This window comes from Canis lupus, chromosome 29 (genome assembly GCF_003254725.2).
Source record: "Canis lupus dingo isolate Sandy chromosome 29, ASM325472v2, whole genome shotgun sequence".
Lineage (NCBI taxonomy): Eukaryota > Metazoa > Chordata > Mammalia > Carnivora > Canidae > Canis > Canis lupus.
Window position 1 is genome coordinate 35,138,469 of NC_064271.1, and position 25,413 is coordinate 35,163,881.

A 25,413-nucleotide genomic window follows, 5' to 3' on the forward strand; every position below is an offset into this window, starting at 1 on the left:
TATTTACCCAAAGAAAATGAGAACACTACTTCAAAAAGATATACACCTCTATGCTTACTGCAGCATTATTTACAATAGCCAAGATACAGATGTAACCTAAGTGTCCATCAATAGATGAATGGATAAAGATGTGGTATAGGGACTCCTGGGTGGCTCAGTGATTGAGTGTCTGCCTTCGGCTCATTGTGATCCCGGAGTACCGGGATCGGTCTCACATCCGGCTCCCTGAGGGGAGCCTGCTTCTCCCTCTGTCTGTGTCTCTGCCTCTGTGTGTGTGTGTGTGTGTGTGTGTGTGTGTGTGTGTGTGTGTCTCATGAATAAATGAATAAAATCTTTAAAAAAAAGATGTGGTATATATGTATAAAATTAAATGGATAAGGATGATGTAGTATACACACAATGGAATATTACGCTGCCATAATAATGATATCTTGCTACTTGTGATAACATAGGTGGATCTAGAGAGTATTGTGCTAAGTAAAATAAGTCACACAAAGACACATACTACATGATTTCACTCATATGTGACATCTAAAAAACAAAAAAATGAATAAACAAAGACACAAAAGAATTAGACTTATAAATACAGAGAACTGATGGTTGCCTAGAGGAAGGCATTGGACGATGGGCAAATTGGGTAAAGGGGAATGAGAGATACAGGCTTCTAGTTATGGAATGAAGAAGACATGGGAATAAAAGGCACAGCAAAAGGAAAACAGTCAATGAGATTGTAAAAGTGTTTAATGGTGACATATGGTAGCTACAATTGTGGTGAGCATAACATAATGTAGAGAAGCTGAATCACCATGCTGTATACCTAAAATTAATGTAGCATTGTGTGTTTATTATATGCAAATAATTTAAAAAGGATTGCATTGTTTGATTTTCCTCTATGAGGATTCTAAACTATAGAGATATTCATAGAAGACATAATTTTACATATTAATTACTTTTTATTTTTTTATATATATTTATAGATAGATGATGATGACAGATAAATAGATGATAGATAGAAATTATATATCATGTATTCTAATTTGAGGCAAGAATTATCTTGGAAAGCTACAAAAGACAAGAAATTTATTTATAATATTAGAAAATAATTTTCTTTTGCTCCAACCATTTTTTTTTCTCCTTCAGAATTCAACAGAACCGAAAACTTTTCTAGGTCTTAGGAGACAGTAGTGAATAAAACAAAGTCTCTCCTAAGACTTTGCATTATATAATATGTAAAGTCAAATGATGGTAAAACTTAAGGGGAGAAACATGGAGCATGGGGTGTGGCTTTATGTAAGGAAGACTATCTGATGAAATGAAATCGACTCAGAGAGGAGACCTAAAGTGGGTGAGTGACCAAACCAGTCATACAGCCATCTGGTGTAAAGTAATGCAAGAAGAATAAATAATAATGCAAAATCCTGAGGACAAGCTTAACATATTTAAGGAAATGCTAGAAAGCCAGTGTGGACCTTGGCTTTTAATTTGGATGAGATTAGAAGCCTTTGGCATAGTATGATTTAAATTTAAAATATCACCTTGATTGCTCCATAGATAAAAGATTGTAATAAGTACAAGAGCAAGGAGAGAAAGAGGAGACCATTTAGGAGGCAACTGCGGTAATTTATGAGAGATGATGGTACCAGCAAAAGTGTTGAGTAACAGCCTTCATGAGCTGACAGTCTGGATGTGGAGTATAAAGAAGTAACGCTGAGGATGATTCCAATTCTCTGGTCAGGCAACTTGAGTAAAATTGCAACTTACAGAAAAAGGGGAGTTCTAGGGGAACTGGTTTTGAAAAATGGGAACCAGTAGGGTATTTTTGGCTGTGCTGGTGTGAGATACCTATTAGATATCTAGAGCCTGGGCAGGTAGTTGAATTCATAGGAGAAAACTAGCCTGATTATAGAGCAGTTGTGGCAGACGTATCCTGTCCATATCCTCTCAGGACCCACCATTTGTACTTGTATTTGTTCAACCTTCAACTATGAGTACTTGCTACTCAGCTTAGGGGCTTTCTCTGGACATTGGATTGCCTATACGTGTGACAGGTTTAAATTGCCAGGAAAATGCAAGGAATGGATAAATCTGCCCCAGGAAACAGATAAATCTGAAGTTTCTGCTATGCGCTGGATCCCAGAATCCCCAGTGGAAATTAAACTCTGGTTCCCACAGCGATAACTCACCCAAAAGGTACCATTCATTGGTGCCTACACTTCCTTGTCTCACTTTCCCACACCCCTATAAAGTTTCCTGAGATCTTCTTCCAAACAGCTGCTTACACTTGATTTTTCATCTTGTGGTCTGCTTCTGGGAGAATCTAAACAAAGATAGTAATCCTTAGTGTATAGATAATACTTAAAGCAGTAAGATTGGGTGAGATACTAGGGATTACGTGAATATGTCAAAGAAAATAGACCCAAGGATTGAGTGTTGGATGATTCCTACCTACACTTAGAGGTAAGGGAGATGAGGAAGCAGGATTGATGACTAAGAATAAATAGTTAGTGATAAAGGGGGGGGAATTGAAGAATTTCTTAGTGTTCTACAAAACTAAGTGAAGATAATATTTCAAGAAAGAGGTTGTGATTAAGAGTGTCAAATGTCACTAGTCTGGGAAAATAGTAATCGCCACAAACAAAATATAGGATTTTGTAGCAGAAGATGGAGGGAATTAATAAAATCTACTGCTCAATAGGTAAAAATTGAAATGAAAAATGAGTTTCAAAATCTATTTCCTACTGAGTTTTTGAGTCAGATATCTGGACAGACGTTTTGCCTTGCATCACATTTTTATCTCCCAATAGTCCTTTCTTGCCTAAAAATCTATGATTCAGTTAGCTATCCAACTATCTGTCAATAAGTAAAGAAAGGGAAAATGATAAGACAAAGTGGGTGATTGGTAAAGGGATGTCTTTAAGAAAAGAGGAGAAATGGAGTCCAAAAGGATGTTTTATTTATTGTTTCGTTGTTTGTGGGCATTACTTTATTTGTGTGCAGATTAGATGCTTTATATAATTCTTTCAAGTGTTATACCTCAAGCATAAATAAGCATAAATATATTTTAATATAATTTAGATCAATACAATTTAATGTGTCTAACAAAATGGGCTCCAAGTAGATTGCCACCAATTTAAACGGCAATCTATTCTCAGATGGATATGATTTATAAGATGCAATATTCTCATTTCTTTCAACAGAACAGCAAATGCCAATTGAATTAAACAAGAAAGGAAACAACACAGGTCCATATGACTAAAAAGTTTAGAAACATGATTGATTTCAGATGAGATTTATGCCTGTGGTTCAAACAAAGTGAACAGGAACCACTTCTCAACTTCCTTCTTTTTGTTGGCCTCATTCTTGGGAGGCTTCCCCCTGCAGCCCCCAAATGGGCTGCAGGTTATAGAGAGCTTGAAGGGTGGGCGGAGAGAAAGAGAACTCAAAGAGTTTTCTTTGAGTGAGATAGAAAGAGTGATTCTATTACCCTTCAGAAGAAAAATGAGAGGAAGAAGGAAAAGCCTAAGATGAATCACCACCCCCAACTGGATTAGAAACATCAGAAACAATTTTAACTCTACTTATTCAACAAATATTTTTTGAGCATCACTGCTTCTTCAACAAATACTTTTTGAGCATCACTGCTTTTGTATCAGATATTAGTAAAGCCCCAAAGAACAGAGAAGTATATATCCTGCTTACTAGGGCATTGGGCCTGATGCAGCAACCATCACAGGGCCTTCAGTGATGGGAGTACGGAGTTGGCAGTCTAGAATTCATTCTGCATACACCCTGCTAGAGATATACAATTTAAAAAGATAAACACATTGATTAGTGACTTAATTAGATACAAAACACAAAAAATATCAGAATGGAATTAATGTTATGCTGAAAAATAAAATAGGGTGATGTGATGGAAAGTGACTGGTGGCCATTATAGATTGGTGGTCAGAGGAGGCCTCACTGAGCTATTTGAGATGAGTTCTAAATGTTGAGAGTGAGTCAGCCCATCCAAAGATCTGGGGAAGCCCAGATTAAGAATGAAAAGATCTCAGAAAGAACTTAATCTTTAATGTTTATGGAACAGAAAGAAGATCACTGTGACTACCTAGTCTTGGAAAAGGGGAGAATTATATTATATGAAAGTGAGAGCAATAGTAGGGGGCAAGTGATATATGGCTTTATAGCCTGATAAGGAGTTAGAATTTAATTCTGAGTATAATGATAAGCGTAGATTTAAGGAGAGTGACATGACCTAATTACTGACTTAAAGAGTCATTCAGGCTATTGTGTCAAGATTGCAAGATACAAGGTTAAGGGTGGAAGCAAGAGGACTAAAGACGTAAAATATGCTCATTGCCTAGATGAACATGAAAATTACTGTGAAAGAAGCAGAAAGATTTGGCATACGTTTTGGAGGTAGAGTCAATGGAATATATTGATTGCTTTATATGGGGAATAGGCTAAATAGAGGAACCAAAGTTAAATATTATATTTTTCCCCCTGGGTTAATGGATAGATTAAGGGGGCATTTATTTGGATAAGAAAAAGAGGGAGTTAGCAGATTCATAAGGGGGAAATAGGCATCAAGAATCTCATTTGCCTATGCTTATCATCAGATGCTAATAAGGTAATCATGTGGCAAAGCTCAGCAGGGAGCTGGACACAAACCTGGTGTACAAGGAAAGATCATGAAGGGAAATACAGATTTTGGAGTCGTAAATACATAAAAGGATATTGAAAGAAATATGAATCAACTAGTCAAGCTAATGAGAGTTAGGCCAATAAACTGGATATAGGGAAAAGGGAAGAGACCACAGCATAAAAAGGATGAACAGAGGAAGAGAAATCGGCAAAGAGCCTGGAAAAAGGGTCTAGATTACAAAAACTAAGACAAGAAGAAATTCTTTCAAGTAGGAACTGGTTAACTGAGCTAAATACTAATAAAAGGGTAGATCAATGGCCACCAGATTTAGTGACATGACCTTGACGAGAGCTCTCTCAGTGGTGTGATGGGACGAAAACCAGAGTGGAGTAGACTGAGTAGAGAAAATAAGGTGACCAAGTGGATACAGTGACTATGGTAACTCTACTGGTGAGAGATTGGGTAGAAAGGAAAGATTATTTACTTAAAAAAAGAGATACTAATGGAAGTATATTGGTAAACACTATTCTGAAACAAATTGTTGGAGAATTTATTCATTACAAGGTATGCAACTTTCTCTTTCATCATTCATATACTAGTTTAATACAACATGTCGTCTGCAGTCCAGGATGCTCTCTTAAAATGCAAATGATTATGGAAGTTGTGATATAATCCAATCAAAGTTAAAAACAAACGATAATTTTCAGATTTTTTAAACTCTTATTTAGCTTCTCAGAATCTGAGTGTTGTAGGACATAAAAGTTTGAATCAGAAGAAGGAAAAGAGTAAGTGAAAGCAGTATAAGAAAGGAGAGGGTTGCAGAGTAGGAAAGAGGGAATGTAAAAATATGCAAACAGTTTTCTTTTTTCACAATTTCATTTGCATGTTCTTGGGCATTATTATACATTTTGGGGGACATGAACTCATAAATTCACAAATTTGAAGTTCTGAGTTTGAATTTTAGTTTTGCCACCTAATCTCTGAGATATAGTTTCAATATTGGAGAACAGAAAGAATGTTATGTCCTGTAAACCTACTTCTGATATAGAGTTTTGTGATGATTAAAACCAATGAAAATAAATAAATAAAATATCATACATCTTAAGAAAAAGAAAGGTCAAACAGAGCCTTGGATACTCTAGTTTTGGTACAATTAAATACCATACAGGTGTAAATTATTATTCCAATTTATCAACTAAAGAATTGGTTCACATCATGTTTGAATCTACATACTTATTATAAAGTCCTAGATTTCTTATCAAATTACATTTGATGCTTCACGCAGATTAAGATGTAAATTAGCTTACACCCGAAGATTGGAAGATAGGGATGTTGGTTGAAGCACTGTATCTCAGTGCGATGACTCCTGGGAGCATCTATCAGACAGAACTATGCAACAAACGTTAAAAGAAGTTGCATGCTGCCTTTGTTTCTTCATATACTTTACATTTTTCAGCATCGGAGTGAACACCGAACTGCACTCACAGAGGAAATCTCAGTGTGACAGCTTTTTAGTGCATTGCCATTTCCTAAGTGCCTTTCCCATTGACATCTGCTCTGGAATTCTAGACTGCCAACTCCGTACTCCCATCACTGAAGGCCCTGTGATGGTTGCTGCATCAGGCCCAATGCCATCAATATTAGCCCAAGCTGTAGAGAAATTCCTGTAAATGAAGATTAAAGAAAACCACTTTGTAATTGGCTGAGCCGTGGCGTTCATGAACCTTCTAATGTCATAAATCAACTTGCGCTGTACAGACACTGACTATTTAATGAATAGCTTCGTGTTCTGCCAAGGGTCACCAAGGACAAGACATTTGCATTGGTGCAAAATTTCTACCAACCTCTATATTACTCTTAGAATCAAAATATTGTCACATTAGCAAAAATAATTACTGAGACAGCATCAGACACTTTTCAGAAGCTAAGAAAAAATAGTATTTTTTTCTCTCTGCATATATTTACTGTCTTCTCTCTGTAGCCTACTACATGTATTTTTATGTACAGCAATATAATAGAGCCAACATCTCCAGGAAGAAATGAGCTGTATTTATATAGTGTCACTGATTTTCATAATTTCATATTTAAATGTATAAAATGTACTCAAGGTTTAAACCCAACAACAAAATTCTCGGTCCAGGGAATGGATTATTGCCGGAATAATTTAAATGGCAATTAAACAATCATTTAGTGTATCTTAATATGATTAATATAATCTTTCACTAAACTTTTCCTGATTAATTTGCTGAACAGTGAGAAAAAGTTCTTTGCTACACCTGGAAAACACTGATAAATATAGCTTATAAGTAGGGAAGAAATCGAATTAGTATAAGAAATATTGGAAGAGAGTTATAAAGAATTATGAGCATCAGTCACATTCTATTAAAATAGGTAGAAAAGTATTAAATGGTCTTGTTAGTCAATTTGAATTTTTATTTAAAAATGTATCTATTTCTGAAATAGAGTTTACATTTTAAATGGTTATTTAAAATATGATCTCTAAGACTCAAAATTCTGTTTTAATGCTTATATTCATCCTTAGTCATTAAAACCATCCATTACTAGAACTGGTATTTCAAAATCGGAGTAACCCAGGAGGAAGATATATTGACCTGACATAGCTACTTCTGCTTTTATCCTGTGAATTTCAAAAACTGGCCTGGTTAATATCAGGACTAGCAGCTATAGTTACATCTTCTCTCCAAATTTGAAGGCAAGGGAAGAAACTAGAAAAGTCAAATCAATTTAAATCCCATGGAACTTTTCTTTACCATTAAGATAAAGAATGTATTTTCTGCAGATTAACAGATGAAGTAGCATAATATCCTATCAACACACAGGCTTTGGAGTCACATTACCTATGTTCTTAATCAGGAGTGGCTAGTAATTAGCTATATGATCTTAATTAATTAACCTCTCTTGGTCCCTGTTTTCTCAGTTTTAAAATGGAAATGATTATAGGAAATACATTTCTATGATTGTCAACTCTTCTTTTCTCTCATTGCCAACTCTTTGTTTAAAGTAATACCTAGGGCAGCCCGGGTGGCTCAGCAGTTTAGCGCCACCTTCAGCCCTGGGCGTGATCCTGGAGACCCAGGATCGAGTCCCACATCGGGCTCCCTGAATGGAGCCTGCTTCTCCCTCTGCCTGTGTCTCTGCCTCTCTCTCTCTCTCTCTCTCTCTCTCTGTTTCTCATGAATAAATAATTAAAAAAAAATAAAGTAATACCTAATTTTTAGCTGATTGCATGGTCATGTGGCAAAAAAAATTATCAGACTCTTCTCCCCATAGGGCTAGCTATATCAGTAAGTTATAGTCAATGAGATGTAAGTGGAAGAGATGAGTATAATCTTCAAGAAACATTCTTAAAGAACAAAGAAAATATCCATCTTAATTCCTTTCCTACTTTAATTGGCTGCAATTCAGACATTATGACCTGACCTGGAGTACCCATGTTGGATCACAGGTATTCTTGAGAACAGAAGTCACATCTATTAAAGCAAGGAATCACATGAAGCCTGGGTCCCTGACACTATAGAGCACCATTCCAGCCCCTGATGTCTATGTCATCAAGGACAAGCCTAGTGGCTTAAAATAGAAAGGATAATTTCTTACTCATGATACTTTTCCATCTTGGATGAATAAAAGGCTCTACTTCATCTTGACCTGAATCAGAGACCAAAGCTGATGGAAACTTCATGGCATTAGAATATCATCTTCAAAACAAAAGAAAGACAAATGAATGAAGTGCTCATTAGATTTTAAAGGCTTTTTCCCAGAAATGACACATTGCTTCCACTCATAATTAATTGGCTAAGACAAGTTATATGGTCATGTCTAACATCAAGAGTTTGGAGAAGTACAATCCTATCCAGTACCTGGAAGGAGAAGAACCAGAAACATCACTGAATAACACTAATGATGATCACAACCTTCTATTGTGGAACATTTAAGTGAGGAATTTTTTTTCTATTGTTTAACTCATTGTTACCTTGTGTTTCCTACCTCTTGTGATTGAACCTAAACTTACCATTCTATCAGATAGTATTGGTTATAAAGATAAAAGGAAATGGAATTCAAGAAGCACCTTATGCCACCTGATACGTGATAACCACTGGGTAAAAGTAAGCCACAGTATCATCATTTTCACTATATTAGAGTATCACAGTAGTCAGAGATGAATGTTTTGATCTGTGAGTAGAATTAATGCTCCTGTTCCATGTATTTGATATCCCCGAGTCAAAAATCATTGTCCAAAAATTAACTGTGAGGAAAGTAATGTGTTGGCAGTTGTAGTTTTGGCAAGTATGTAGGATATAAGGAAGCCCTCCTGCTGGAGCTGTCAGTACTTCTCAGTTGGAACATCTCAGGAGCCTGTTTCAGAAGAACATGATAAAGTACTTCTATCTGTGCCAGAATGCAGCACCTCAAAGAATTTCTAGATCTGCTTACAAGTAAAGATGCCTTGCCTAGTACAGTTTCTCAAATTTTCCACAAGGGAGAACTCAGCCTCTACAAAATTTTAACACATATTTTCACCTTCTTCATACAGACACACACAGATTTCTTTGAATCAACAAGATCTTAGAGAAATTAAAAATGCATACTCTTTAGGGAAGGTTTAGGACCCCAGATTTAATTCCATGCCAAAGTGTTTTTCTTGCAGACTTTTAGATATCAAAATAGAATAAAGATATGAAGAGGGAATTATAATGAGAAAGTGTAATGTCTTCATTCCTTTTATTTTGTTTCTCTAGCACCATTTTTTTCTGCTTTTACTTTTAAATTAGCTTTTACTTTTGCAACAAGGAAAACAAGCAATATGAATCTCTGTCTCATAGGCTAGAATATTACATTCCCTGTTGTGTCAAGAGAGGAAAGAATGTCAAAATCCACATTTTATTATGCATGTTGTGCTGTTTATAGTGTCCAAAGCTTTATTGTTTAATAATCCCACATTCCCCCCCCCCATATAGCCACATTCAGGGATGTCTCACCTATCTAGAATACAATTATCCACAGTAATCCAAAATGTTGCCTCTAAAAAGGAAAATGTGACCATGATTCTTCCTCATTTAAATCTCTAAAATTGAATGACAAAGAAAATAAATCAGTTTTCCAGTCCTCTTCATTTGAGAATCTATAGTTCACATCACTGATTACTGGAGTCTGTTCAACAATTTTGGAGTCAAGAAGCACTTCTATGATTTAGCTCTCTTGAATTCTTTTCTCAATGCAATTTTCTGATGTGCAGAATAAAATGCATTGTATGCTCATACCCCCTGGACTAGATTTATTCAGTAATAGCAAAAGTGACTTGCTTTAAAAGTAGTTATATAGAATGGGACTTTTAAAGCACCTACTGTTCTATATAATATCCACATTAAAGGTGTTGGTAATTTAATCCCACTTTATAACCTTTATTCATTTTCATCTAAATTCTCATTGACATAGAATATAAATCATAGGAAACCAAAATTAGAGAAATTGATATAGAATACTGACTTGTTTTATGGTGTTAAAACATAAAAAAGAAATTTAGAATGAAAGGAAGAAAAGAAAGAAAAAGAAAGAAAGAAAGAAAGAGGAAAGAGAAGAAGAATGATGCAGTAGATCCCAGCAGGTCAACTCTCTCACTGCCACAACTAGCAATAGCTGGATAAATTACAAAACTCTGGTTTTAAAGGTTTCAGGGATTTCTGTAACTAAGGAGGATTGTTTGATGAACTAAAATGCCAGAAAGAATGGAACTTTTTCAAGATAAGCTGATGATTACCAGCTGTGTCTTTTCTCTGTGGGTATTTGGCAATCTTCTGTGTAAGGTTTTTGTACTTGTCCACACTTCAGGCTTTCTTAGGCAGAAATCTCTAATGGGGGAAAGAGATGCCAACAATGTTTTAAGTAGCCACATGGGACTGGAGAGGATAAAAATGGCTTAAAATTTCTAAAGTTCTAGCACTATCAGAAAAATTATAAAATTACATTCTGTATTAGATTATAAGAACTCAAGGATAATGTTATAACTTCTAGAGTTACCACATAATAATAGTGATAGAATGTATAGTATATTAATGAAATTTTTAAAAATGGAGTATTTTTTTAAAATCTGATGAATCTAAAATAAAGCAAAAAAAATAAAGAAAGAAAGAAAACATAAAAGATGGGCTAAATGCAGATTACTAGTGAAGTAACAATATAGTTCCAATACATAGATAACTAAATTAAAAGTAATTGGAAAAAATACTCTAATTAAAAGAATAGGATATAAGGATAAATTAAAATTAAAAACCCTAGGAGTACAAAGGTACAGTAGGAGACTTTACTATTCCACTCTAAACAATGGATAGATCATCCAGACAGAAAATCAATAAGGAAACAGTGGAGTTGAACAACACTACAAATGAACCTAACAGACATACAAACCTTTCTATCCAAAAGCAGCAAAATACACATATTTCTCAAGTGCACATGGAACATTCTCCAAGATAGATCATAATAAGACAACTCTTTAAAAATTTAAGAAACTGAACTATATCAAGTATCTTTTCAGTCTACAATGGCATGAACTAGCAATTAATAACAACAGGAAAATTGGAAAATTCACAAGTATGTGGAAGTTAAACAACAATACACTGAAACAACCAATGGGTGAAGGAAAAAATCACGAGGAGAATAAAAAAAATATATTGAAACAAAAAAAGATGGAATACAACATACCAAAATTTAAGAGATACAGAAAAAGCAGTTTTGAAAGTCCTAAGTTTATAGCAATAAAAGATTACATTAAAAAAAAAAGATCTCAAACAACCTAATTTTACACATCTAGAAACTAGAAAGCAATGAGAAAACTAAAAACAAAATTAGAAAAAGGAAATCATAAAAATTGAAGCCAAATAAATCAGAGACTAAAATAAAATCATTAATAGAGGTAAATGAAATAAAGTTGGTTTTTTGAACAGATAAAGAAAATTAACAAACTTTTAGCTACCTTAAAAAAATAGAGAAAACAAAAAATGAAAGAGGAGAATTTACAATTAATACCACAGAAAGACATAGGATCATAAGACTACTATAAACAATTATATGCCAATAGATTAGAAAAGAAACTAAATGAAATGGATTGACTCCTAGAAACATACAGCCTACCAAGACTGAATCATGAAAAAAATAGAAAACTGGAAAAGACCAATTTCTAATAAGAAGATAGGCAGTAATCAAAAAACTTTCCCAAAACAAAAAAAATAAAATAAAATAATTAAAAAAAAATTTAAAACCCAGGTCCAGATGACTTCACTGGTTAATTCTATCAAATATGTAAAAAGAATTAATTAAAACTCTTTTCAATCTCTTTCAAAAAATTGAAAAGGAGGGAATATTTCCAAACTTCTTTTATAAGGCCAGACAGAATCTTGTAGAATACTACAAGAAATCTAGAAACCAATATGCCTGATCAATATAAATGTAAATATCCTCCATAAATACTTATTCAACAGCACATTAGAAAAATGATATACCAGAAATGCCTGGGTGGCTCAGCAGTTGAGTGTCTGCCTTTGGCTCAGGGTGTGACCCTAGAGTTCGGGAATCGAGTCCCACATCGGGCTCCCTGCATGGAGTCTGCTTCTTCCTTTACCTATGTCTCTGACTCTCTCTTTCTGTGTCCCTCATGAATAAAGAAACATTTTTTTTTAAAATGATATACCATGATCAAGCGGGATTCATTGCTAGGGTGCAAAAATGGTTCAACATACTGAAATCAATAAATGTGATACACATTAGCATAATGAAGGAGAAAATCATATGACCATCTCAATAGATACCAAGAAAGTATTTGACAAAATTCAAAACTCTTTCATGATAAACATTTTCAAGAAATTGGGTATAGAAGGAATATATGTCAGGGCACCTGGGTGACTCAGTCAGTTAAGCAACCTACTCTTAGTTTGGGCTCAGGTAGTAATCTCAGAGTCATGAGACTGAGCCCTCCATTGGGCTCCACACTCAGTGCAAAGCCAGTATGAGATTCTCTCCCTCTCCCTGCCTCAACTCATACTCACAATTTCTTTCTCTCAAAAATAAATACATAAATACATAAATAAATAAATAGAATAAACTTCAACACAATAAAAGCCACATATGACAAGCCCACAATTAACATTATGCAGAAAGGGGAAAAGCAGAGCTTTTCTGGATGTCCACTCTCATTACTTTTATTCAACATAGTAATGGAAGTCCTAGCTAAATAATTAGGCAAGAAAATAAATAAAAGGCATACAGACTGGAAATAAATAAATAAAATTGCCTCTGTTTGTGGATAGCATGGTCTTATATAAGAAAACATAAAAAAAAAAAAAGAAAGGAAAGAAGGAAGGAAGGAAGGAAGGAAGGAAGGAAGGAAGGAAGGAAGGAAAGAAGGCAGGCAGGAAGGAAGGAGACAGAAAAAACCAAAGACACCACCAGAAAACTGTTAGAATTAGCCACTGAAGTCAGTAAAGTAGCTGGATATAAAATCAACATGTAAAGAGCCCTTGTGCTTCTATACACTAACAAACTATTTTAAAAAGAAATAGACATGAATATTTCATTTACATTAACACCAAAAAGAATAAAATACTTAAGAATACATTTAAGTGAAAAGAAAAAAAAGAATACATTTAAGAAGGTAAAAAAAATCTATACACTGAAAAGTATAAAACATTGATGAAAGAGGTTAAAAAAGACACAGATAAATGGAAAGATCTCTCAGGTTTATGAATTAGAAGAATAAATGTTGCTGAAATGGCCATACTATCCAAAGCAATCTAAAGCAAATCTAAATCTAAATCAGTGTAATCCCTATCAAAATTTCAAAGGCATTTTGCAGAAAAAGAAAAAAAAGAAAAGCTAACCTAAAATTCATATAAACCTGAAAAGATCCTGGATAACCAAACCAATATTCTTAAGCAAGAACTAAGCCAGAGACATAAGATTCCCTGACTTTAAATTATATTACAAACATATGGTAATCAAAACAGTATGGTATGGGCATAAAAATAAACATATGGACCAATGGAATAAAAAGTCCAGAAAGAAACCTACACATATCCAATCAGACCATCTTTGACAAGTGTACCAAAAATACAAAACAGAAAAGAATTGTCTCATCAATAAATGGTGTTGTGAAAACTGGATACAAGTGAAAGAATAAAATCGGATCACTATCTTACACCATACACCTAAATCAACTCTAAATAGATTAAAAACTTAAATGCTACGACCTGAAATTGTATATCTCTTGGATCTGGTCTTGGCAAGATTTTTTTTTTTTGAGTATGATATCAAAAGCAAAGGCAACAGAAACCAACTAGACAAACAGGGATGCATCAAATTAAACAGCTTCTGCCCAGCAAAGGAAACCATCAACAAAATGGAAAATCAACTGAGAGAATGGGGGAAAAAGTATTTGAAAACCACATCCTTTCTCAAATGAAAGAAACTAGAATATGTTGCCAGCTAATCTACCCTAAGAGAAGAATTAAAGTTCTAAACAGAAAGGAAATGATAATAGGAGACTTGAAACATCAAGAAGGAGGAAAAATACAGTAATAACAAATATGACTAAGTATAACACTTTCCTTCTCTTCTTGAATGTCCTAATCTGTTTGACAGTTGAAACGAAAATTATAATATAAAGCTAATTAGGGGCACCTGGATGACTCAGTCAGTTAAGTGTCTACCCTCAGCTCAGTCATGATCCTGGGGTCCTGGGACCCAGCCCTGCATTGGACTCCTTGCTTTTAGCAAGGAGTCTGCTGTTCCCTCTCCCTCGCCCCACTGCTTGTACTCTCTTTCGTGAGTACACTCTCAAATAAAATCTTAAAAAATAAAAAAATATTTAAAAAAAACGATAAGAGATTAATATCCAAAATATGTAAGGAACACAGGCAACTCAATAGCAAAATATCTAATAACCCAATTTTGAAAGGAGCGAAGGAGCTGAATAGATATTCCTCTAAGGAAGACATACAAATGGCCAACAGTTACATGGTTCTCAGTATCACTATCAGTAAAATGTGAATCAAAACTTCATGAGATATCACCTTACACTTGTTAGGATACCTATTATTAAAAAATAAAAGAAAACAAATGCTGGCGAGGATGAAGAAAAGGAAACCCTGATACACTCTTGATGACAATATAAATTGGTGTTGCCATTTTGGAAAACAATACAAAGGCTCCTCAAACATCTTAAAATAGAACTACAATATTATTCAACAACCCTAATTCTGGGTATTCATCTAAATGAATTGAAATCAGGATTTTTTTTTAAAGATTTTATTTATTTATTCCTGAGAGACACAGAAAGAGAGGCAGAGACACAGGCAGAGACACAGGCAGAGGGAGAATCAGGCTCTATGCAAGGAGCCCAATGTGCGACTTGATCCCAGGACTCCAGGATCATTCTTAAGCAACAAGTAAGCCAGGTATCAGTTAAATATGAGATTCTCTCCCTCTCCCTACCTCAATTCATACACACAATGTGTGTGTGTGTGCATGTGTGTGTATCAATATGAGATGATAGATGTTAACTAAACCTACTGTAGTAATCATTTCATAATGATTTAAGTCAAATCATTGTCCTATACACCTTAGAGTAACAACCCAGGAGAAAAAATAGACAAAGAGCTTGAAAGATATTTCATAAAAGAAGATACACAAATGGCTAATAGACATGTGTAAAGGCAGTCATCAGGGAAATGAATATGAAAATCAGAATGACATCTTACTGCACCTTTCTCATAATGGCTAAGGTTTTTAAAAGACTAAAAAACTAAAAAATATGTTGTACAAGTATGTGGAGTAACTGAAATTGTCAGATTCCAATGCAAATACAAATCAGTAAAACTGCTTTGGAAAACCCCTTTTTACTACTGCAGAACGTGTACATGCCATGTGACCCAACGTAACATATATGTGTACATATGTAACCAAAAGACATGGGCTAGAATGTTCATGGTGATAATATTTGTCATAGTTCATACTGGAAACACCTAAAACCACATCAATGGTTGAAAGGATAAATACATTTTCATGTTCACACCATTGGACAATCTACTAAAAATGGGGATGAATGGTTTACAGTAATTCTTATTAATATAGATGAACCCAAAAAGCATCATGTTAAGTGATTGAAAGAAACCAGACGTAAATAAGCGTGGTTCAAAAACAAACAAAATTAATGTATACCATTAGAAATCATAGAGGTAGTTCTAGAAGGAGGCTTTTGGGTCCTGGCATTTTATTTTGTTTCTTGATCTTATTACTATATATATTTTTTATTACTATATGGGTTTATTTGCATAGTGAATGACATGTGCATTTCAAACACTTAAATGAAAGTGTTTTTATAAAGCAACAGGAAATTTGTCAGAGCTTCTAATAGCAATAAAGTATCACTTTATTGGGATTTTCTATAATTATCTCTATTTTTCTAGTTTGATAATGGCAGATTTCCTTTGTTCTTTTCTTCTCTTGATTTCTTTTCCATATAAGGAAATGGCTGTGATAGTCAAAAGGACAGTCAAGTGATGGGGACAACATAACATGTTCTTTAGGGAGAAGAGTAAGTTTGGACGCATTCAATGTGGGTTTAATAACATGAGTGAAAGGTCAAGAGCAAAAGAAAGGAAAGAGAAATAGATCTCAGGAAAATGTTCAAAAGCCCTATAGTAAGTTCTCAATGTTTCATTTTACCACTCAGCATAAAAAATAGACATGGCCGCTCCTCTCACTGTCATGATTCCTTTCTGGCTATAAAATCTCATCGTTCTCATTTCATTATTAACTATATCACTCATTGATCTAAAATTATTTTGCCAAGAATCTCAATTCCTTCATCATTTCAGCCTTAAGAGGATAAGGTCTGTGATTTTACAATAAAGCTGTTTTGAAAGTTACCTTTGCTTCTAAGATTGCAAAAGGAAAATAACTTACTGTAATGACATATTTAGCACCATGGAATTCATTTATTCCCAAATCCTTAAAAATCCTAAAAGATCTAAGATTTCTAGTTTGGTTTTATTATAAGAATTCACAATTTACCACATTACTGATATTAAAGAATTAACACAGCAGTGTTTGGATAATCTGAATGCGTTTTAAATGAATTATTCTCCATTTTCCTCCTTGCATGCCTCTGTTATGTATATCGATTTCATTTTCTATATATGTTCCCATGCTCTGTAATATATATAAATATGTTTATCTTCTTTTAAGGTAAAAGTCCACATTATTTATGATAATCCTTAGAAGTTATTGTCAACTTAGAAAATATACTATATGATTTTGTATGTTTTTGCTCGGTGCCTCAGTTAGCTGTTTTTGATATCAAGGGATCCAGTGCACCCCCCAAATTAAGTAATTCAGATACCATGAAGATAATCTGTCTTAACACACAGCATTTCCTGGAAAACTAATACATATTTTTTCCATGGTTGTTTCACTTTTTTCTATTTATTTTTTGTATCTCTTATCCCTACTTAGAGAAAGAAGATCAAAAGTTGAAATGTCTTTCAATTTATTTTGAAAAAACAATTTAGCTTTCATTTATATTTTAACATGCAATCACTGATCAACTTTCTTTTGCCATTTAAAATAATTACCAGAGCCATTCCTAATAGAATATAAGTATTGCAGCCATACTTAGGAAATAAAGATACGGATAAAATAATACAGTGTGATTCCCACTTCCTCTTAATATGCACTATTAAAGGAACAGGTCTGAGAATTACAAAAGTGCAGTGAGTAACATGTGCAAGCTATGAGATTTTTAAAACCATTTCTTTAAATTTGCTGATATGGAATTGCACTTTCAGGACTTGTGTGGACATTTCTCAAAGACCACTTTCTATATATATTGATCAAGGCCACTTTTTACATTTCTTTAAGCTTGACTAAACTTTAGACTGGCTTTTTCCTGACTTTTGGCCTGACTTCTCATTTCTTAAAGCACTTATTTTAGAAAACTTGCAGCCGTAGATTTTTCTTTGCCTCTTTAAGATGTAAACTTTTTTTTTTTTAAGCCTCTTGCCAGTTTTATAACCTAGGAATGTTATTCTCAGGACTTGGGACCCTTTGAAGTGTAGACATCAAGGGGAAGAGCATCCCCATTTTGCAGTCTCTGTGGGAGAGTAGAACCCTACCTTTGGTGCATGTTTTGCTCCTGGTTGTAAAACTACCTCTAGTGATTAAAAAAAAAAAATACTAGAAAACTTACTTTTCTTTGGTGTAAAGCCAATGAACAACACAGCTAGCCTGTATTCTTCCTCTCACCATAGAGCTTAAAAATCATCTTGCTTTTTTTTTTTTCTTTCAGTGGAATTGAATTCACACTGTGTTCTGGTCTCTGTGCCCTACTGAAGCAGCCTTGAATAAAGTCTTCCTTGTCTATTTAACTTTTCATAGCACATTTCTTGCTTTGACAATATCTACATTCATTGACTTTAGTACTACCTATGTAACTACCACCTTGCCAAAGATCTACAGTGGATGTATTTTATTGTTTTAATTAAATTAAGTGAAAAATTTGCATGGAACCTTTCTTTGACAAGTCACTCTTTCCTGGGTCAACAAAAAGGTTATCAACATGTGACATATTAAATAGCAAACACAATTTTTAATTTCCAAATGTTGATGGTGCAATCTCAACTGACTTTTAACTAAATTGTTCATAAAAGGAAGACACTTGGTATTTATTGAGTCTTTTTTCTATGCCAGGTATTGTATATTATTAAAAACCATAAAATGGCTTATAATCATCCAAATTTTACAAATAAGGAACTTGTGGCATATGTAAGTGGCTTGCCCAATGTCACAAAGTGTTAATAAGTGGTATGTTCAAAATCTAATGTAAGCCTGTCTGATTTCAAAATGAATGCTTTTTCCTTTAGTCCACGTTCTAGCCTTAGAATCACAGAATCACTAATTTGAACAAATTAACTTAAAATTCCTAACTCCTTAGGAATCTATACCAGTTCATCAAATATAAGTGTCTGCAGGTGTTTCATTTCAGTAGACATTAATTCCAATAAAAAAATTTATAATCAGGAAGCTAGTATCTGATCAATATTTGGAAATTTTCAAATTAAAATAAATCTAGACATGTGGTCTTGTCACCTATGAAAGCTCATCCATTTATTCTATAAATACTTTGTTCATTTCAAAAAGAAATAGAAATAGTGTTAAACTCTTGGAGAAAGTCCATCAGAAAAATTGCATCTGATAATCAAAGGGTGGAAATTTTATCATAAAGTTCAGGTAGTTCAACAGAGAATCGGGAAAAATTAATCAAATTTAACATCTATATTCAATAACATGTCCTTGTTCTCCACACCACTGTGCTGCCATCGGAGTCTGTATTCTTTGTGAAATATCTTATATGGATATGGGACACTTCAAAGTGGCAGTTTAGGATAATCATGTCGAAGCAGTCGCTTGATGTGGCTATACTGATGAGTATTCTGATGAGGTTTTAAAAACAAACCTTTGAACTCATTTATCTTATTTCCATGAAATCTACAAAACATTTTTTAAATCACCCTTGAGCCTTGCTTCTTTGCTGAATGTCTCACCCACTCAAATTCCTATCTCTTGAAGAGATCAAAGATAGGGAAGGCATGAACATGGAAATCATTAGGGTGAAAAAACAGTGCTCCACTCAGACTTTCTGTTCATGGCAATGCACACAATTCCTACATACCTGGCAGCTCAACAGCTACTTCCTTCATGAATTTTCCCTTGGTCATAAGGAAGTAACTTGCTCAAGGTTACACCTCATCCCAGAAGGTGGCCATGGCCAATGACTGGCTGATGAGAGAACACATAAATTTGGGACATTTTGAAATGACACGCCAGCCTTAGCATATGCAATTATGACTGGCTAAGGCCTCAGTTGTAAAAGCACTGCTGATCAACTTCTCCCTTTGCCATTTTCTGAATTCCTTTTTTTTTTTTTTTTTTGGATTTGTATATTGCCCAAGAGCATTTCCAGGGAACCAAGTCTACAACATCACTTGAGTTTTGAATGGCCTAGGAGTCAAATTCTCTGACATTACCCTTGACATTCCAGTGAGAAATTGATTTTCTATTTCATGATGGCACATCATAAGTTTTTCTTTCTTAATCTAAAAACATACTAAATTTTCTCTGTATTTGTAACAAATAAATGTATTAAGGGTAAAAGTCCTCCTTAACTGAGTCTGGGAACAACAAATAATGAGTTTTTGTGGCAGACAGTGGTAGGGGCTTATGGAGTTTTGTAGTACAGTCTCTAATAGAAATTGTCCCCAAGACTCCAATGAAAATACAAAAACTTGGGAGGAAAAGTCTTGCCTTTAAGCTATACTTAGTAGATTCTTCCCTTGATATTGCATTATATCCACATGAATAAAACATTGTTTAAAACTCTAATAAGTCAAACACTACAAACTACTGGGATGTCTGGAAAGTAGCATACTCTCAACAAATATTTTTTTAAGAAAATTAATGAATGGTAGTTCACATACAGTAATGGACGAGAAGGTACTAGCAGTGATAAAGCAACATTTTTCCAGCCTGAATGCCTCTGCCACAGAAGATGAGGAAAACATTGTATCAGCCCACTGGTATCCTTTTGTTTTCTGGGATGGGGGGAAGGCAGGTGGTATTTTAGGTTGTTTCTAAAATGTTAATAGTGAATATCAAAAGCACACTAAAGTATAAAACAAAGTGCATTAAATAATATGAAAGTACAAAACTTTATAAAATAGTGTGACAGCTCCCATATACCTATCACCCAGATTTAACAGATATTAGAATTTTGCAATATTTACTTGAAAACTTTTATTTAGAAGTAAATAGAACTGATGTAGCTAAAGCCCTGCCCTTCCAATTTTTCTCCATCAATAAAAGAAAACACTATTATGAATTGTATATATCATGTTCATGAATGTTTTATATTTAAAACTATTTACATGGTTTAAAATGTATATAAATGATATCATGCCATATGCATCTTTTTGCAGTTTGCTTTTTTATCATATTAAATATGTAGATATATCTCATTTATATTAATTAGTATGCATTCCAAACTGAAGAAATTACAGCTTATTTTATTAAGGGATAGTTGGGGTGTTTACACTTTTAAGACTCTTAAAATATTGTTTTAATAACACATTTAGACACATTGTCTTGTGTAAATGAGGACACATTTCTCTCTATAAACATTTAGAAATAAAATTTGTAGATTATGCATATCTTCAATTTCACTAGGTAGTGACAGTTGCTCTCCAAAGTTGTTCTATCAATTTACACTCCCACCAGCACTGCATATTAATTTGCTACTTCTTCCCAATCTTTGCCAAAATATAGTGCTAACTTGGGCTTGAAGTGGTATCTCTTTGTGGTTTTAATTCAAATTATCTTACCATTAGGAAAACTGATCATATGTTTGTTGGATACGAAGGTTTTCTTTCCCGTGATTTGCATGTTCATATTTTTTGCCTCTTTTTGTCATTTTTTTATTGATACGTAAGGCTTTTTATTTAATATATGATACTGCATATTTTCTTAATTTGCATCTTGTTATGGTTGCTGCTATTCAAATATTTTTAATTTTAATGAAATCAAATTGGTTCATATTTTCCTTTGTTACTTGTCATTGGTATATAATAGCGATTAAAGAGCATGGACTCAGGAGACAACCTGCCAGGATAAAAACCTACCTCTGCCATATATTGGGGAAATGTTTTTTGCGAGTTAAATGCTATTTCTTCATCTGGAGATAGAATTGGTAATAAAATTTACTTCTAAGGTCATTATGAGGATTGAATTCCTTAGCACATGTCAGGTGCTTAAAACAAGGCCTTAAAACAAGGAAACAGTTCTTCCAAAGAGCCTTCGTGATTATTATAATTGTTAGTAGTAGTTGTGGTGGTAATACTATCATCATTAAAGAAATATTTCTCCAGCAGTTTAAGTTTCACATATATTTATTTTGCTAATGTTTTGTTTTTTCTTTTCACATTTGGATATTTGATTTATCAAGATTTGATTGGGATATGAGAAAAAATTTACCTTTACATAAATATTCAATTGTTCTAATCAAGACCATTTATTGAATAGTCCACCAGTTTCCCACTGATGTTATATTTCATGTTGTCAGATCTATTTTTTAATTATGTATTCTATTGTGGTAGTCTACAGTCCTGTGCACATACCACCTGAATTTAATTTACTATAATTTTTTCTTTAATAATTTTTACCTAGAGTTAAATTCCCTTTTTGCAATTCTTCATAAATTCTTGATGATTCTTGAAACTTTATCCTTCATATGAATTTTGGGGTCAGCTTATTGAAAGCCTCTGAAAATTCTTTAGGAGTTTGAATCGAAAATTTAAGTAAATTTGAGAAAATCTTTTAATATTGAGCCTTCCCATGTGTGAGTATACATCAGGCACTATTCTAAATGCTTCATTTGTTTTAGTCCATTTAACTTTTAAAACAACCTTGAGGTAAATGCCATAGTATTCCCATTTTCAGTTAAGAGTATGGACTTGATCCATATGTGGACAACACAAAGATTAAAAACAGAAAAAAACAAAAACAAACAAACAAAAAAAAACAGAAAAAAACTATGTCCCAGTTCTCAAGGAGCTTATAGGTCCAAAGAAAACAAAAACATGTAAATCAACAATGTCAGTGAAAGATAAGTGTAATTATAATGAGAAGAATATACAAGATGAAATGGAAGCAGAATAGAGTCTTGGGAGAAGTATAAATGTGTGACAACTGAATTTAAAAAAGGAATTCAAAATCTAGTAATCAGGACAAAGAACATAAAATCAGGAGAAAGTTCTATGTGGAATGGAGCAGATACTTGCTTATTCCTGGAGTACTGAAGACAAGTGAAGGAGAATGAAGGCTCAAATGAAAGGAAGAGCTCTCGAAGCCAAATTTGAGCAGGAGAATAAGATCTGCATGTAGTATGACAGACTGAGGGAAGGCCAAGAATGGAGACAGGAAGAATAGCAAAGAAGCTACTGCCATAGTTCAGGGAGGTATGGATGTTTGCACCAGGTGTCTGCTGTGTTGATACAATTTATATTTATGAATAAATATATACATATTTGCATGTAAATATACATGCAAGATCCTGGTGTACCCTGAAAGCATCAAGACATTGCACAGGAACACATTGAGAGAATACAGCTAAAAGATTCATTTTAGGAAAAAAAGGCAAGAAAGATGGGGACTGCATCTACCTTATAATTTCACTTGTCATATAGTACCCTTCGTGAATATTATTTGTCATGGTAACTTTGAATCGAATAAATCAAAATCAGAGACTAATATAAATGTATCAAGGACTTATTTGGATAGGTAGACATTGAAGATGTGGTTATACATAACACAAATGAGGTTATCCTCTTCATTGACTAACTTCCAGGGTCCTATAATGTGCTAATATATTTATATAAGTATAATCCATATTTTTAGGATTACTGCAACCTGAAAGTCAAAATAGGGTCACATTTAACCATTTAACAACTAGCATTCCAGGGGAGAGACAAAAGTCCTAAATTATAGTGTTTAATGGTTTTCATGTGGCTTGGCTGATTTTAAGTTGCAATGTGATATAACTGACCATGCATTTAGGAAGAGGTGCTATCAATACACTATCATAACATGAAATGGCTCTCACACAGTATTCATTAAATTTTATTTATGAAGTTTTTAAGATGTTTGGGAGAGATGGTTTGGCTCATGCACTATCCACACTGATAATAAGCCAAGCCATAATATATATCTCATAATATCTTTGTGCAAAAGGCAGCCTGTTCTTAAAAAAAAAAAAAAAAATCCATACTAAGGATTTTAATTGACTGGCTAAATCATTGCTATGTGACAGGAAGTAAATAGCAAACATCTACAGACTACCAAATTGGTACATAATCCACTACGTGCATCTACCTGGGTTTTCCAGGAACTAAAGAGAATAAGAAAGATGATTTCTTTCCTTGAATCATTCAGAGAAAGGGTTGTAAACTAAAGGGGAGGTTGGAATTATTAACTCTAAAGTCTCCACTATTTGTGAGACAAAGGTTACTTCCAGAAACTTAAATCATTGTGTGAAAAGTGCAAGCAGGTGACCATGTCATATTCCTTTAACATGACTCTTGGTCAAAAGTAATAGCTCAATTTCACTCATAGACAACAAGTGAACAAATACACAGAAGGCAGTAGAAAGATGTAGCTTTAAAGACAGAATCATTTTCGTCTCCAAAATATAGGTTGAACGAGTGAGTAATCACAGAAGTGGGAGATGACATATGAAACTGTTAATCTCTTCTAACTACATATTGAGCCCAATTCTGTCTCCCACAGGAGCAGATGAGGTGCAGAGCCATAGAGAGAAGTCACTGGCCTTGCCCTTCAGACAAAGGCTAAATAACATTGTCTGGGCTTTTTATGAGTTCACCCCCATTTGAGAGATTGACCTGAGGTAAACTGCTTGGGAAATAGCATTTTGCTTAGATAGGCTGAGGTTTCTAACAGAGTCCTCTAATACAACTTCTGACAATTCTTTTCCCTTCTTGCTTTCTTACCACTGACAGGTAACAAGAGCCCAGATTAACCTTTTGCTACTCCTTTAAGCTCTATCTAAACTTAGCTATCTCCTCTTCAAATACCCTGGGACACAAATTATTTTTAGGGAGAAATAAAACGTACCCTGATAAACTCATTCTAAATATTATTCTTCATCTTGAAGTATTAAGGTTACAGGTCTAAATTTAAAACACACACTGTCCCAAGGATGCCTTTAAGAAAGAAGTCAGTGAGAGACTTTCTAGACACTGTAGGAAGGAAAATATGTTCCGTGGTAGACATATCTTCCAAGTATTCCTCAAATCTCACTGGAGACCATTTTAATCAAGGTTGGGCTCACCTAGAGGTGTAATATATAGTGACCTCCAAGGGCATGAGTAAAGGAAGACTCATCACCTAAAATAATTCCCTCACATGGTGGAATTTTTTGTCTTTTTTTCCCTACATTTAAAAATTATGCAATACTTCAAAAGTAAGGTATAAAAATATAACATTAATTTGTTTCTACTGCTACTCACTACCAAGATATACCAAACTTTACTGTAATATTTGTTTCAGGTTATTTCTTAAGAAATAAGTTATTACAGATAAGATCAAATACTATAGTAACCGCTACTGATGCTTATTTCCTTTTCTTCTATAGCTCTAGAAGTAACCACCATTCTTATTTAGAAGTTCATCATCCCTTAGATTATTTTTGTACTTTTACCACTCATATACTTAGAAAACTGGGTTGCTTTGCATATTTAAGCACTTATACACGCTTATATATCAAAGAATAAACAAAATCCAGCAACTTCTTTTACTGTTCAAAATTATGACAATACATATAGCTTTAGTTACTTTAGTTAATAACTATTATCTTATATTTATTGATAGACTACAGTTTACTTTTTGCTCATTCTCCAGTTATTAGGAATTTAGATTATATCCAACATTTTGTTATTCTAAACAAAAAAACATTCTTATACATGCCCCCTTGTAACATGTAGAGAATTTTCCTAGAGTAGATACCAAGAAAAATAATTAGTTGCTACAGAGGCTTTGTATTTCCAAATTCATTACATGTTGAAAATTACTTTTTAAGATTTATTTATTTATTTGAGAGACAAATTTACTTATTTATTTGTGCACAGAGAGAGTGGACA

At 33.8% G+C, this 25,413-nt stretch overlaps 1 long non-coding RNA gene across 16 annotated transcripts in view; it reads right to left on the reverse strand.

The window, feature by feature from the left end:
- Window positions 1-25,413, reverse strand: part of LOC112650732 (uncharacterized) — a 94,118-nt gene that overhangs the window by 15,804 nt on the left and 52,901 nt on the right. For 9 of the 16 annotated variants that reach the window (XR_007407183.1, XR_007407197.1, XR_007407195.1 and 6 more), the window contains 4 exons: window positions 10,419-10,509; window positions 9,640-9,725; window positions 8,258-8,358; window positions 6,128-6,306 (listed from right to left, as the gene is read on the reverse strand). The exons of 1 other annotated variant lie outside the window; for it this stretch is intronic. This is a non-coding gene — a long non-coding RNA (uncharacterized LOC112650732). Of the gene's footprint in view, window positions 1-5,854; window positions 6,019-6,127; window positions 6,307-8,257; window positions 8,359-9,639; window positions 9,726-10,418; window positions 10,510-25,413 lie in introns of those variants that run through there. 6 more of the 16 variants (XR_007407188.1, XR_007407191.1, XR_007407187.1 and 3 more) reach the window with 5 other exon arrangements.